Source organism: Pinus tabuliformis, chromosome 4_2 (assembly GCF_031772625.1).
Source record: "Pinus tabuliformis cultivar Carrire ecotype Pingquan chromosome 4_2, CPIR1, whole genome shotgun sequence".
NCBI lineage: Eukaryota > Viridiplantae > Streptophyta > Pinopsida > Pinales > Pinaceae > Pinus > Pinus tabuliformis.
This window is the reverse complement of record NC_142304.1, coordinates 831,039,104-831,055,344: the sequence shown is the minus strand read 5'-3', so window position 1 is coordinate 831,055,344 and position 16,241 is coordinate 831,039,104.

The following is a 16,241-nucleotide window of genomic DNA, read 5'->3' as shown; positions in this document are numbered from 1 at the left end:
CTGATCAATGAAACCTATGACATCGACATCAAGGGATTGTTGATATATTGGTGCATTTTGAATCCAAAGCAATCCATGGTCATGCTTTGTTCCTCTACTTTGGAATTCTGTAATAAAAAAATAATCTTGCACTTGACCAAATAATTCATTGTTTTTTGTTATCAAGGAACGTAGTGACGAGATTCTATGCCTATAATATCGACTACATATGATCGGTTGACATTTGATCAATGTGTCAATTTATTCATCATCAAAGTTCTTTGCCTCATTTGTTATGGAGTCAGTACTTTGTATTTTTAATGCATTTATCAATGGTTCCCAAAGATGCTCAACATTAGTGAATGTCACAAAGAAATTCGATGGACCAAGTTGTCATATCATTGCAAATATATCTTTTCGTAAATGTTCAAAATAGTCAGGCGATGTGTGAATGCTTCTTAAACATTGATATGCAATTGGTGACTTTAATAATTTATGAATATTGATTTTATTTTTAATGTCTTTAGCAACTATTTTTTGTCCTTTTAGCTCTCCTTTGCAAATAGAAATCCAAGTTGAGTTAGAAACTTGGTTTATCAAAATACAAATTGCTTTAAAAAATATGTTTGTAATATGTGTTGAAAAGTCACTAGACATGTGCAACAGTTCCCATTGTGCAATTTTTTGATAGGAAAAACGATTGATAACATTAGTAGGGCAACTTGATCCAAATAATAGTGTCAGAAAGTTCAATTCTTCAGAAAGTTCAATTCTTCAAAGAATTTGTCTTGAAAAATTCCTAGGGGAAGAAACCCTTCAGAAGGTGCAACCTATATTATTCTTGTATCAAGATCATGGATAAGGTATGCCTATGAATAACCATGTACACGTGTTTCATTTCCTTGCTCTATATCATTATTTGCATTTGGTGAGTCTAGTTCCTTCATTTTTGGATTATCGTTCTGATGATCTTGTCTACTTTGATCAAAATATTTTTTCCATTCATAGTTGATTACTATTTATTCACTCTTGTATAGAGATGTGTTGCATAAGCATGTAATGTAGACATCACTTTCTTGGGTCGAATATTTCCAGACAAATAAGCATTCTTGTATTCCAATTTTCTTTTTAACACAATTCCCACTATCATATTGTCATCAATATCTCTAAGAAATGCTCTTTGAATTCTATCTAGAGTACAAGGAACATTTATTATTATTCCTGTTAATCCAATTTGTGATATTTTGTAGTCAATTTATCTTATTTGTGGAAAATTCATCCTTGGTGCCACTAACCTCTCTTCCAAATATGTCAATTGTGCAACGAACATCAATTTTTCATTTCATCGAATATAAAGTGGTGATGCAAATGTAGGGAATTTTTCATTGAGTATTGCATTGTTATAAGATTTTCATATTTTTTCATTGAGTTTAATGGTTTTGAACTCTGAAGCAAGCATTAGATAGAAAATAGTAGATAATATGTCTTTGTTAATAAATTGCATGTCCTTTCCAAAGGACAATCTATCACAAATGCAACATGCATATGTAGGTGTGTCTTGGACTGATTGCAAATATGCCTCAATTGCCTCATTTGACTTTTCATGTTGCTTTTGTGCTTATTGTATTATAGCACCATGTGCTCGTATTGCATATTTCAATTGATGTAAGTGAGTGTACCGCTTACTATAGGCATCGGAAAAAGAACTAGAGACTTGTTTGTTATTTTGTGTCTCCATTGAAAAAGGATTATTGTCCTCATTTGATGATGTGGAATCCTTTGATACTACAACAATTTTTTTTAATATTATGTTGTTAATTGACAAATGCTTTAATTGAGTATAACATCTAGTAAACCTAGATTATTTACTAACAAAATATCTACAAGGCACTCTTGAGGTCGGCTTGCAGTTATCTCTTTCTAATATTCCTTGGAGCATTTGTGGTGAATTGTCAATGTCACTAATATTTTCAACATTCTGAATTTCCAAAATTGCATGGAAATGTGCATGTGTTGTAGATATTGGTACATTCATAAGATACAGGACTTTACAAGTTTTTGATGAATAGAATCTCAAGGAAATATCTTTTGTTTCTATATTCCAAATATATATGTTAACATTAAGGTGTTCACATATCCATTGTATTGCAAAACCTTTTCCCTCTATATGTCCATATGCCTATGACATTAATAAATTTATAATATAAGTTTTCCAATCATTGATACATTGCTCTTGTTCAATGTTTTTAGCACTCGGGTGTTGTTCTAAGCAATTGATAACTCTATCATCATTGCAAATGAAACAATTGTAAAAAAATTGTGCAATTGTTTTTTTGATATTAGACATATCAAACCATGGTGCAAGTGTGCAAATAGACTCGAGCAAAGAGTCACGATGGTTATTGAAATTTTGTCGATAGATCATGAAACCTTGTTCAAATAAGATTTTCTCAGTTGACAATTGTCCATGTGAGAATTGATATGGGCCAATCGTTATATTTATTGGAGCTACACTATCTACTGTGTTATGTAGCAACAGTGGTTCAAAATGTCCACATGCAGGATTTTGATTATGTAGCAAAATATTATATTGATAGCCATGAATGTCTGAATTGAATCGTAGATATGCTTAGATATTTGTAAATAACCAAACATTGATTGGAACTGACAACCACTTGGAGAACCATTTAATACAAAATGCATCCCCCCATAAGCTAATTGTAGTTCAAGCACAAATAGAAGAAGGCGTAGACAATCCTTTCAAGTACATTTCAATATCATTAACACGATGAAGATTCTGAAGTTATTTAGAAGTCAATTCTGTATGCAATGAATTCAAAGTAGCATCATGTCCATGAGATAGGCAATGTCGAAATTGATTTACAATTCCATGTCGCATTTCAACTGAACTATAGCAAAAGTGAAGAAGAACAACAAATGAGTCAAATAAACAGTCACCGGGATAATAGAAGAAATGCTCTAATCTATATAGATTGAATCTAGATAACTTGTGATCAATTTCTTACAATTTTGATCCTTTCAACGCAAAACTATTTTTCGTTGCCATAAAGTATGTTGAGACAAACTAACAAATTGTCCAAATGTGACAATGATTTATAGCATTAATAGCATGGATTGCACTGAATGTCCAATCAACACGCATGATACTAGGAAATGTTTAGACCTCATGCCTACTTTGTCTTTGTGATTATCTCCTCTCCCTGTTTTTTTGTTTAAGAATACTCCAAAAGTAAGTACCTAGCACTTTGACAAAAGAGTAGATGAAATTGCCATAAGGAACCTTGAAGATTGCATTTTTTGCAATTTAAATATAATTTAAAACTAAATACATTTATGCAATTTAAAATAATAGCAACCAAAGCATTATTATCATTTTAACAAATTTCAAAACACAATATTTAATTTCCAAAATTCTGTAAAAAAATATTTGACAATTACTATAAATCCATTTCAAAATGTATAAATCAAATAGAATCCAATTATTAGCTTCAAAAACAAATTACAATATAGCTTTTTTATAATAAACAACTCTAATTTAAGATAACAAGCATAACATTACTTAAAACAATTATCATATTCATAAGCCTAGTATTGAAATAATAAACATATTCAAACGCCTATTACTATAAAGCTATCAATTGCACCATGTCTTACTTACTAGCCTATTATTGCATTATAAAGACATTCTACTATGAAATAAAATGTAAAGTATTTAGCTTCCTAGCATAATGCAATATTTGTTTTTCAAGGCTTGGTGCTAATGGAATAACTCCAATTGTTTGAGAATACCTATGGCCAACACATGAACATCATAGTTTTTTGACATAACCACATCATAGAAGTTGCACAAAGTCCCATATCTAGTGTGTGCATATGCAAGTACAAAACCCAAGCATAATTGGTAGACCATAAACAACGCATGGAGTTAATGGAAAAACTGAAAACTAGAAAAACTAATAATTCATATTTCGATGTAGAAAGAAGCACCAAAGACAAATTGTAAGCATTTTGATCAATAAAACACACCACACATTATTATTTTTTCGACAAATACCTATGCAAAAAAAAAAATGCAATAAAAGATCTAGTTTTTTTGTTATACATATGATTTTAGAATTCTTTTATCTTAATTGTCTCTCTATGATTTATGAGACAATAAAATTAATTACATCAGTTCTATATACTTTGTGTTCATGCATAGTCTATAGATGGTTCAAATGTATTTGTGATCACACATTGATCATTAAGAGATTGACATACTTAGAATGAGACTACACGAGAATCGCCAACAATGTATGCAAGGCACAACAATATTAAAAGCACCGTAGCCATGAATTTATGCAAGCTACGTACAAAGACAAATTAACAATGCATTCAATGCTACCAGAGCAAATATGTGTGTGTGTGTGTATTTAATCTATTTTCTGCAACTAACAATGACCAAAAATGGGTAATGTGATTCTGTATCATATTGTTTACTAGCGATTGAAAGCATTACCTATTATGTCATATGCAATAAACAACATTATAGTGACACGTGACTAAAGAAAGCACACAAAAAATCATTGCCCAATTGTAACCATAGCACTATAACTACATTAAATTGCAAACCAAGGTGGGCAGACTAACTTTGTATCATATTGTTTGCTAGACATTGAAAGCATTATCTATTATGCCATAAATAACAAATAACATTCTAGCCACACATGACTAGAGTAATTGCAAATAAAAACCATCACTCAATATTAATCATAGTTCTATAACTACATTAAATTGCATATGTACTTTAGTAAATGTGTCAATTTGAACAAAACATATTGCACCAAAATTGTCTAGAAATGCAATAATTTAAGCTTCCATAGCCACTCATCTTGGAATACAGATTCCAAGTAGACATACACAACAAAAATGACTATGAGATTTAGGGGTGCATTTAATATCTCCTAATTTTAGCATTACAATTTGTGAAAATTCTTTCTCACTTGAGACATAGTGAATCAACAAATTTAACATCTAAATCACACAAAAAAAAATTGTTGCATGTTGGCCTTTGACAAACATTCACTGTTCTTTGGATTTGAACAAAGATATTGCATGCAACAACACAAACATTTGCACCAAAAAAACTGCAACTAATCCACTTGCCACTGAAATTGCATTCAAACTGCTCATTGTTTTTCCTCTCATCTGATTTATTTGCATAATGCAATTCTTGATTATCAATCTCCTCCTCTTTTATAAGTTGTTGCAACGACTTTGACAATTCCACAACTACACATTCCATGACTCAAAATCATTCACAATTGCATAGCACTGTTCTATAACAGATTCCACCCAAACTAACAGACATCACCTGAATCCAGTATATCATCAAGTTAAATAATGATTTTACAAAATAATAATACTCTTGAAATGCATGTTAGTATCAACTACAATAAATAATACGAGGAAAAAGTGTTCTAAAAACTAATTTAGTTAGCCAAAGATGTTCAATTGTAAGCAGATTAGACATTGTACTTCAAATCATACCAAATGTTAATTGGCTAGAAAAGTAAAATCTAAGTATCTAAAAGTATTTGAAAACTCAATTAATTGTCTTTAAGTGTCTAGACATTAAATACTATTAAACACCACAATTGCAAATAACAAAGGTTGTAACATTCTTTAATGCTTTCTAGTTCCCATTTGTCTTTTTATTGCTTTCCACTTGTTTTGAAAAAAAAAACACATAATTGCTACATAAAACATTAATATTATTCCATAATTCAAAATTTCTTTAAAAGTTTAACTTGCAATCTAGCCATAAATAACGTGTAATTTAATCCCAAATTAATGCACAACAATAAAGTTCATTTAAAATTTCCAAAAAATTTGACACTTTATCGAATCCTCAAAATATATATTTCCAAGGTTCATCTAAACATTATGAAGACATTAAACCAATGCACGATCTATTTACATAAAACACATAGATAAAATAATTTATATTACCAATTTGTATCCATGTGTCTATATTTTTTTTGCTCAAATCAATCTTTATTTTTTTTTCCCAATAACATATGTTCATTGAATATCGAGCAATGCATCATGATTTACAAAAACCACTAAAATATATATAAGGCCACGGTCGATGGGACACGTATTCCAAGATGAATGGTAGGGGAAACATCCTAATGCGTGTTGATTCGGTTTATTATGGCTAAGGTTTTGGAAAGGCATGAGGCATTAATTGGCATTTTATTTATGAAAAATAATGGAAATTAGGAGAAAAGGAAGGTGAAAGGTCACAGGTTGCACGTGAGGAGGAAAATGAAGAAAATAGAGGCCTCGTTAATAAAAAGGCTCCTGAGGATCAATGGGCAAGACTTGGTCAGTTCAATGTTGGAGCTCTCTTCTATTCTTTCTCTCTCTCGTACTCTTGGAGACTTAGAATTTTCTTGGAGCACTCTTGGAGGGTGTGGCATACTTGAATTTTTGGAGAAAGAAGGCAAATGAAGAGTAGGAAAGCACAAGAAGGCATTGGGATCAGTAGTTACATCAGATTTGCTTGCAGGTACCGAGTTGCATGTATGTTTCCTTCACTAGTTTTGGCATGCATGGCACATACATGTGGTTTCTTGGCTATGATCTATCATTGGCATGGAGCATTGCCTGGATTGACAGTGGATTGCCTAGCCTTGCCATTTCCCAAATAGCCATGGTGATCATGGGTTTAATTTCATTGTTTGTTTTTAGTTGGTTCTCATGTTTCCTTAGCTTGGGTTGAGTTACTAGTTCTTGGAGCCTTGGTTGGACAAACGTTATGGAGCCTTGTAACAACTTGGGTTGAGTTACTAGTCTCGTAGCCTTGGTTGGACAAATGTTATGGAACTCTTGGTGGGTTGAGTTACTAGTCCTGGAGCCTTGGTTGGACAAATACTTTAGAGCCCTATGACAATTGTGGGTTGAGTGACTAGTCCTGGAGCCTTGGTTGGAACAAACGCTCTCGAGCCCTGGATGGCTGGGATAGAGATCGATTTGATGATGGTTTTTTGATGTTTGACCGTGAGGTGGAATCATTGTTTGATGGGTTGAGGTGGATGGCCTCTGGAAGCCCTGAATGAGTTTTGATTGATATATTTATTGAGACCCCAGATTCATGCTTGGAATATGGCACAGGGATGAATGTCTGAAGACAGATTTGGCTCAGCCATTCTACGGTCGAGTGGAATGTGGAAGTCCCATCCTGGGTTTGGATTCTGCATCATTAATGAAAGGTTATTTCTCCTGGTATTTATATGAGTATTATGATGGACTAAATGTGGTTTATATGATTGTGATTTCATGGATAATTTTGTCCCTATTATGTTGGTTATGTACATGTTTTAAGACAACAACCATGAATGGCTCTCATCATGTTCATACTTGTTATTGAATGATAAATGTATCTATAACCTAATGGATGGAATGGTTGCTAATGTGATAAGGAGATAATGTTTCATAGCGAATCTCAACTAAGTATGAGACCCATATGCTCAAAACTATTAATTACACTTGCAGATTACACATTTGCAATATGTTTGACGAAATGCCAGTCGTGGCTAGTAGGGTTCCAGTCAAGGTATTGAACAAGTATTTTCTTTAGTAGTGTCATTTCCATGTTATTTTAGTGATTTGAAGAGATGGTTCAATTCTGGCCAGTGACCTGGGCTTTGGGCCTGAAAAAGTGGCTCAAATCCCAAAGTCGCTAGCATAGCACTGACAAATTGGGTCTTTTGTTATTGGTAAGAAAGCCTGTGAGAGCGACTATAGGGTTAAAGTCGCATACATGCCTTGTCATGGGAGAAAATTTGGGTTTAATTCATCTAAATGCTAGGTTAACTCAGGGGTTGGGGACCTGGAGTGGTGGATTAGATCCTGGGGGTTCTGAAGCACTTAAGGGATGTCTGTGTGTTGTGTTTCTGTTGATTCCACTTCCTTAAGGTCACCTAGGAGGTTGAATCATATCATAGTAGCCTCTCATCACATGTGTTACTTTGGTTGGCCAGTTGCTTAGGTAGATCTGAGAGGAGGGTGTTACAGAGTGGTATCAGAGTGTGGTTCCACTCTCCTTGGGCGCGGTGTTGATTATGCTTTCGTGTTGGTTGCATATGTGTTCCTTATGCATGTAGTTCATGTGCTTGTTGCATTTGCATGGTGTTGATCATTATTGTAGTGATGCTACCATGTGAAGGTTGAAGGTGTTGTCGTGGAGTATGCCTTCCTGCGTGTATGGTTGATTATGCAGTTGTCATGCATGTATGGTCTTGGTTATAGTTATGCATGAATAGTGGGTCAAACATGCCTTGTGAAGTCATGGTATGTAATTTAGGTCATTGTGGTGCTAATGTGTTGGCTGAGATAGAATAGGAGATGCAGATCATCATAATGAGGTTGCAGCATTGGACTTCAGGGTAAGAGCAGATCGTCATATAGGTATTGTATGTTTGGCATGCAGGTATGTAAGTCAAGGATTGTTATATGCATTAGGTTTATATACATTAGATTTATGTACATATTTTTGATGTTATGGTTACATACATGATAGATGATAGTTTATTAGTATAGTCAAATGCACATGGGATAGTCATGAATGATAGTAACATGTGGTTGTATGCATTTCTATTTTGTTTTATGTTAGATAACTTGATGATCATGTTATATGTTGTTGATGAGTATGTTATAGGTTAAATTGTTGTTATTATATGATAGTTAGCTTGATGATTAGGTCATATGTTGTTGATGAGCATGTTGTATGTTAACTGATTATTGTTATATGTTAGTTAACTTAACGATTAGGGTTATAACATTAATATCTTCATGTTATATGTATCATGCTAAATTGGATTGGACTATGCAGATGGTTATGGTTATGATATTCATGTATGAGCTGACATATTTGTGATGACTTTGCACACGTGGTTGTTATCTAAGAGCAATAAATGCTTATGAGTTTATGATGTGAACATGTTAGTTAGTTAGTGGTACGGATATCATGAACTTATTTATGTTTGAGTTGACATGTTGTAAAGTTATATCATGCTAACTAGATTGATTGTGCAGACAAGATAGCCTCCCCTGAGGTACACTAAGGTATGAGTTTGCTTATGTAGTATACTTGGCGCTTCATTCTTGATTATGTTATCTATTTGATGTTGAGTGTTTGGTGTCTACCATGTCATCTAGTTTATTTATTTAATATGGTATGTTTGCAATTTGGTTGAATGTTTGATGAATTGCATAATATGAGTATGTGTTTATAAGGTTTCTTGTCGAAATGATCTTGTTTTAAGAGGATTGTACTAACACATATGCGTTGAGACAGTTGATATGTACTTGAGTATAGTAGGTGATAGTTGTAGCATTGTGTCTAAGGACTATGAATTGATTATGAATTATGACATGATTGTTAGTCTTGGTAAAGGTTGATTTCAAATTGATAGATATGATTGTCTTGATATTTGGAACATGTGGTTGACATGTGTGAGTAGTTGTAGGGTAACATGTTAGGTATTAGCGTGATAAGGTAACACTTGATGTGTTTATATAACTAACAGTTGGGTGATGTGACAATACATAGTAAGCCTCGATTGCAATAAGGTAAAAAGGGTAAAAGAAAGGAATTGGACAAGAATTCCTTTGGTTATGTTTGGAAACCCTAATTCCAAATGAATGAGTGCCTTGCATACAGGGAGTCTTCTTAACCTTGATTTTGTCTGACATTATGTGGATATGTGTTATAGTCATGAGCATGCACTTGACAAGTATATTAGCTAGTCTCTAGTTGCAGGAGGATCTGTCAAGGGAATTGGAGTCCGTTGAGAGATGGCATGGATGTGTTCAGTAGCAAGAAATGTGGTTGGCACAACGAGGTAAGGTAACCAGTGTATTGTTATGTTTATTTATGCACTGACAGTTATGTGTTGATGGCAGAATGATGTAGGGGATTGCATGGCAAAGAGATTTCCACGAAACCTTGAAGAAGGCTCAGGTTGAGCTTGCCTTGGGAACCATTGGGATTGAGTCATGGTGGTTGTTACTAGTATTGTGATTTTGGTCTTTTGGTGCTTTGTTGTGCTTGACTGTGGTTTTGTTTGCATCTTGTGCATGGCCATGCCACTTGGGTTGTGATGTCGTTATTGGTTTCGAGGTTTCCTTCTCAGTTGTTTCTTGTCTTGCCTTTTATGTTTTGAGTGTCTTGGGAATTTGTTTGGGAAGAGGAAAGTTGATGGAGCTCAGGGAGAGTTGTGTGGCACCCAACAGGTAATGTAAGAACTCAGATGAAGCTTTGTGCATGAGTAAGTGTGAGAAGTTCAAACCATTGGGCATGGAGTCATGGATTAGGGCTTGCTGTTGCGTTTTCTTGGTCACGAGAGGAATATAGAGCAGGATAGCTACACATAGAACAATATCATGCTGGAATAAAGATGGAATGAAGGTCAGAGATGAAAGGCAACTAAGAATCTTTCATTAGCTAACAGAGAGGGAAGGTGGATGAAAGTTTGTCTAGGAGCAGTCAAGAATTCCTAAAAAACAGTCATATGTGAAAGAAACAGGGTAAACATGATCATTTAAGTATGCATATTCATAACCATTTCTGAAGAAAACATATAGAAATAACAAGAACTGAGCATAGGGTGAAGTCAAGCAAAACCTAAGTTATTCCTTTTTCTTGCTATTTAGATGGTAACACAATGGTGCATAAACATATGAAAACTGTAAACAGAGGTAGGAAAACTTATTGAGCCATGTAGTAGCACAGGAATTCCACAGTCACTCTTTAACCATTAATAACACAACAGTCAATTCTTCCTCCAAAGCATTCCAACATTCTTTGATTACAGAGCTTCTCAAAAATACAGCGCAAGTCCAGAATGAGGAATATCAACCAACCAACCCTTTAAACAATGAATTAAGGTGGTTTATATAGGGAAAAATCTAAAAATATCTATTACAGCAGACCTTAAATAGGTCTGAGGGAAATGAGTTCTTTAACCTAATCTTGTCTTGTAAAATGCAAGAAAATATCTTTGAGCTGTGCTGGAGGCAGCTGTATCAAAATGAGTTAATATGGTGTCCTTATGGCTCTGTGATGTTCATTTAGCCATAACTGTGCTTTGGGCTTTGATCCCCTGCTCTCGAGTGGCTTTGATGTGCATTAACTGTGATCTGAAAGCCTTAAATGGCTTCACCGCTTTCTTTGACTTTGCTTGGGGGCCTTTAATGTTCACCTGCTTTGGTATTGCCGACCTGATACTCTTTGTCGTTTCACTGATACTCTTTGTCGCTTCACTGATACTCTTTGCCGCTTCACTGATACTCTTTAATTTAATCTGGGCTTCGTCTTTCCTCTGATACTCTTGAAATTGTCAAATCGCCCCTTTTCTGAACCTACATGAAGAAATCCTGTCAAATTGCGAATTTTCGGGCCTGCTGGTAGCCGAGCAATAGGCAGCCTTCCATTTTGATCATTTTTTCTTAGCGATTAGCGCTAAGCGCTAATCGCGCATCAAAAACTGCCTCAGTTTTTCATTTCGGGCATCCTGTGCTGCGATTTTCGTGCTTCGTGCCTTTTTTGGTGATGACGTCAGCATGACATCAGCGGTGGGTCCTGGTACGGTAGTGACGTGGCAGGGTGATGTGGCAGTACGGCAGGGTGATACGGTGGCAGTGACACGTAGCAGTGGCGGGTTGACGCAAAGGTGACGTGGCGCTGACGTGGCACTGAAGTCAGGGGCAGATAGACAGAAGGCGGTTTGTGGTTTCATCGGACCGCCCTCTGTACGAGGGTGGTAAATGTCAGAGGGGCTCCGATGCAATCAAGGGCAGACACCTGTCTTCTGTACGACGGCAAAACCACCAAGCTATCAGAGGATAACCATCGATCGTCCGGGCGACTCCGAAATCACCGAGAGCTGTCGGATCTGGGAGGGCGGATCGGAGGGCTGACGGAGTGCGGAGGTGGCGGCAGGTTTATGTGCGGGGGCCCGCGTAAATATTAGATTAATATTTATATGGTGGGGGGGTCAAAACTTTGGGTTTGTGGGTAATGCGGGGAAGGGAATGGTTATTAGTTTAACCAGAGGTTAAACTAACTCCTGGTTTAAGACGTGGAAAGGCTAATGCTAAGCCCCAAATGGACTCAGCATTTCCCCAAACTGATGTTACAGGGCTATAGCGCCAGGGGATGGGGGTATGTACATAGGGGAGCTATTTAGTGCTTTTTAGTAAGGGGAAGGGGAAATAGATATGGATTTACATAATAATGTTAGAAGTTAATATGAATTTGTGAGGTAAGTGTAGGGGGCTAAGTTTCTGAATTGAAAGTTAGACTTAGGAAGTGAATGGACTGCGGAGAAATGATTTTTACACAAGAAATGTGGCTTCTTTTCACTGAAGAAAGTCAAAGCTTGACTTAGTATTTTACAAAAATGAAGTGGTAACAGGACTGGTTGGGTAGATCCCAAGGTCCTTAAGGGGATGTTAGTGAGTGATTTGGGGAATAAGAAGAAGGGGGAATTAGACATGCCTCGTTTGAGCTCCTCCAAATGAAAAATTGCCTCACAACTGTGATCTGAATAGATATAACACTTGAAAACATGACATGGATCACATAGCTTGATTCTGCAACCACAAAACTACTTACCCAGCCTACTTACCTAGCATTTTTTCTTCTTTTTGCATGGGTGCACTTGGACTTGCAGACCCTGATTATCTTCTTTTCTTTTGACTGCCCTCCTATCTAAATGTACCCTTATCTCTTCCAAGGGCCCAGATTAAGCAGTTGGGCTCCTTCATTTCTCTACCTAGCTACTCATCTGCCAAACTTAAGATGTTTGGACAGATATTCATTCTCTATCTTCTAAAACAAGCAATTTAAACCTAGGGAAGCCAAGATTAAGCTTTTTGGCTTTCCCTTATCTGTAAAATTCTTCAAAAATGGTATGATTCTTCAAAATGGAACTTCTTGGAAATATGGAACCTTGCAGCATGACAAGATGACATATTTGGCATGTAAAACAGTCAATCATGAAATATGAAACCTATTGCAATAGGAGGCTAACAGTGGCTCCACTTGGGGATGGTTTTTCAGGATGAAAAGCCAAGAACAGTAGGTCAGAATGCCTTGATCTTCACTTTTTGTTGTAAACTGAAATTCTCCTTCTTGTCAATGCCTTTGACTGAATTCTTATATGCTGATATGCAGTATCCTTTTGAGCTGAATTGCAGAAACATTCACGCTCTGCTCTTTGCCCTTTGGGTGCTTGTAAACATATTGAAATCTGCTTGAGCACTTCTTTGGATTTATTCTAAAAACAGAGATATGAAATAGAACCTTCTTTGATCTTTCCTTCAAAATTTGCTGCGTTGTTCCCTCTTATTGGCCTGCTATAAGAAAAAGTGCTAAAAATACAAATATTAATGTACAGATAGTATACAGAGTTGTGTTGTGTTCAACAAAAGGGATCATGATAGTGCTTTAGCATTCGGCCATTGACAGGGCCTTCTTCAGTTGTGCTGCCATCCAAACTCTTCAGAAAATATGTGTTGTTGCCTTGAACAGCAGAAATAATAAAGGGGCCTTTCCACAGGAAATCAAACTTGCCATGCTTTCCTTTGTCCTCTCTTCTTGAATCCCATCTTAAGACTTTGTTGCCTATGTAGAAATCTTCAGCCTTGGTTCTTTTGTCAAACATTTTCTTGAGCTTCTCTTGTAAAATCTGAGCTTTGTCGTACACCCTCTCTCTTGTTTGCTGCAAATGGATGGTTTGGTTTATTCTTCTTTGGATATCATTTGGCTCTGCCTGCATCTCTTGTAGCAATTTGATCACAAGGATTCCCAAAGAAGAGGGGAACTTTGCCTCCATGCCATAGACTAACTCATATGGGCTCATCCCTATGGATCTCTTGGTTGACAATCTGTCTGCCCATAGGGCATTTACAATCTTTTTGTGCCAGTTCTTCTTGTTCTCCTCCAAGACTTTCTTAATGATGTTAATCAGACTCTTGTTGGATGATTCGGCCAAGCCATTACCTTGAGGGTAATAGGTTGTGGAGTGACCTAAGGTAATGTGGAATTTGTGGCAAAAAATGATCATTTTTTTGGATTTGAAGGCAGCAGCGTTATCTGTAAAGATCTTCTCAGGACAGCCAAATCTGGACAGGATGTTAGTTTCAAGGAATTGGATGATGGTGGAGTCATTGGCTTGCCTACATGGGATGGCTTCAATCCACTTGGTAAAGTAATTTGTGGCTGTTAGAATCCACTTATGCTGGCCAGAAGAGGATGGATGGATTTCTCCGATGAAGTCAAGACCCCATTGTTGAAAAGACTTCTCGGTTGAAATGGGCTTAAGAGGCAAGGGCAGAAGCTTTCTTTTGCCTTCAAAGATTTGGCATTTGTGGCATGAAACAGCAAACTTTCTCACATCAGCAAACAAGGTGGGCCAATAGAAACCAACCCTTAGTATCTTATCAGCAGTGGACTTCCAATATAAGTGCCCTCCACAGTCCCCTGCATGGAATTCTTTCATGACATTGTCAGTTTCATTCATAGTTAGACATTTCAGCAATATTCCTTCATGATTTTTCCAAAACAGGGCATTATCTAAGACACAAAACTTTGATGCTTTCATCTTTAAAAATCTCTTTTTGGTTCTGGACAACCCTGGAGGAGCACACAGGTTTAAAAATATAAAACATATATCAGCATACCATGGGGATTGTAAAAAAGCTTGACTAATCTGTGGAGTCGCCAGCTCTTGTTCATTGTCCAGTTGATTAATGTCTAAGGCTTGGAAATTGGTTTCGGACATTAGTTTGGCTAAACCTTGTCCCTTTATCAGCTTGGTGGGTTTTATCTCAATGTCATACTCAAGGATATTGGCAATCCATTTGCCCCTTTTGCCTTCTATGCCCTCTTGGGTTAATATATCTTTTACAACAGCATTTGGTACATAAGAAATCACATGTGAATATAAAATGTAAATTCTGAAATCTTTGATTGCTTTAACAAGGGCATATGCTTGCTTCTCCATAATTTGGTACTTCAAGGGTGCATCTCTAAGGGCTCGGCTAAAAAATGCAATTGGCTTTTCATTTCCTTGATCATCTTTCTGCAAAAGGACAACAACAATGGTGCGTTCAGATGCAAATGAAAAAATGATGAAATCTTTATCAAATTGAGGACTTGTGAGGACTGGGGCTTGTGTTAAGGTAGATTTTATGCCCTCAAAGGCTTGCTTGGCCTCTAAAGTCCATTTTACCTTGGAATCCTTCTTTAAAATTTTATTTAGCATTCTTATCAGCTCGGCCAAATTTGGGATAAATCTCCTTAGGAAATTGATATTTCTTAGGAATGCTTGCAATTCTTTGATGTTTCTTGGATAAGGGATTTGAAGGATGGCTTGAATTCTTTCAGGATCAATTCTAATCCCATCTTTTGAAATGATAAGGCCTAGCAATTTGCCTTCTTCTAGGCCGAAGAGAGATTTCTTAGGATTTAAGGAAATGCCATATTTCCTACATGTTAGGAACACTTGCCTCAAATGTTTTAGGTGCTCTTGATCAGATTTTGAGAAAGGAGTAAGGTCATCAAGGTAAACCACTAGGAAATCATGGATTTCCTTGGTAAATGCAATGTCCATGGCCCTTTGAAAGGTGGCACCTACATTCTTTAGTCCAAAGGGCATTTTTACATATTTAAATGTTCCCCACGGTGTTGTAAAGGTTGTCTTGTCTTGGTCACCGGGTGAACAAGTATTTGATTAAAACCTGAAAATCCGTCTAGCAAAGAAATTCTTGAAGACCACACTACTCTTTGTAGAATGTGGTCGATATTTGGCAGTGGGTAGTGATCTTTAAGGGAGAATTGGTTTAGATTTCTTAAGTCCACACATAGTCTAATCTCCCCTGTTTTCTTCCTTGTGGGAACAAGATTGGATACCCATTCTGAAAATCTAATGGGTGCCATGATACCAGCTTCAAACATTCTTTTCACTTCTTTCTCAATCAAGGGGAGAAGCATAGGATTGATTCTCCTTAGTTTCTGTTTGAAGGGCTTTTGATTTGGTTTTAAGGGAATGGTATGTTGAATAATAGAGGTGTCATAGGACTTGAGGTCCTCATAACTCCAGGCAAATACATCTTGAAACTCTTTAAATAAATCAACATATTTTAGTTTTTGATCGGGAGGCAAAGACTTGGATAGTTTAATGATTTTG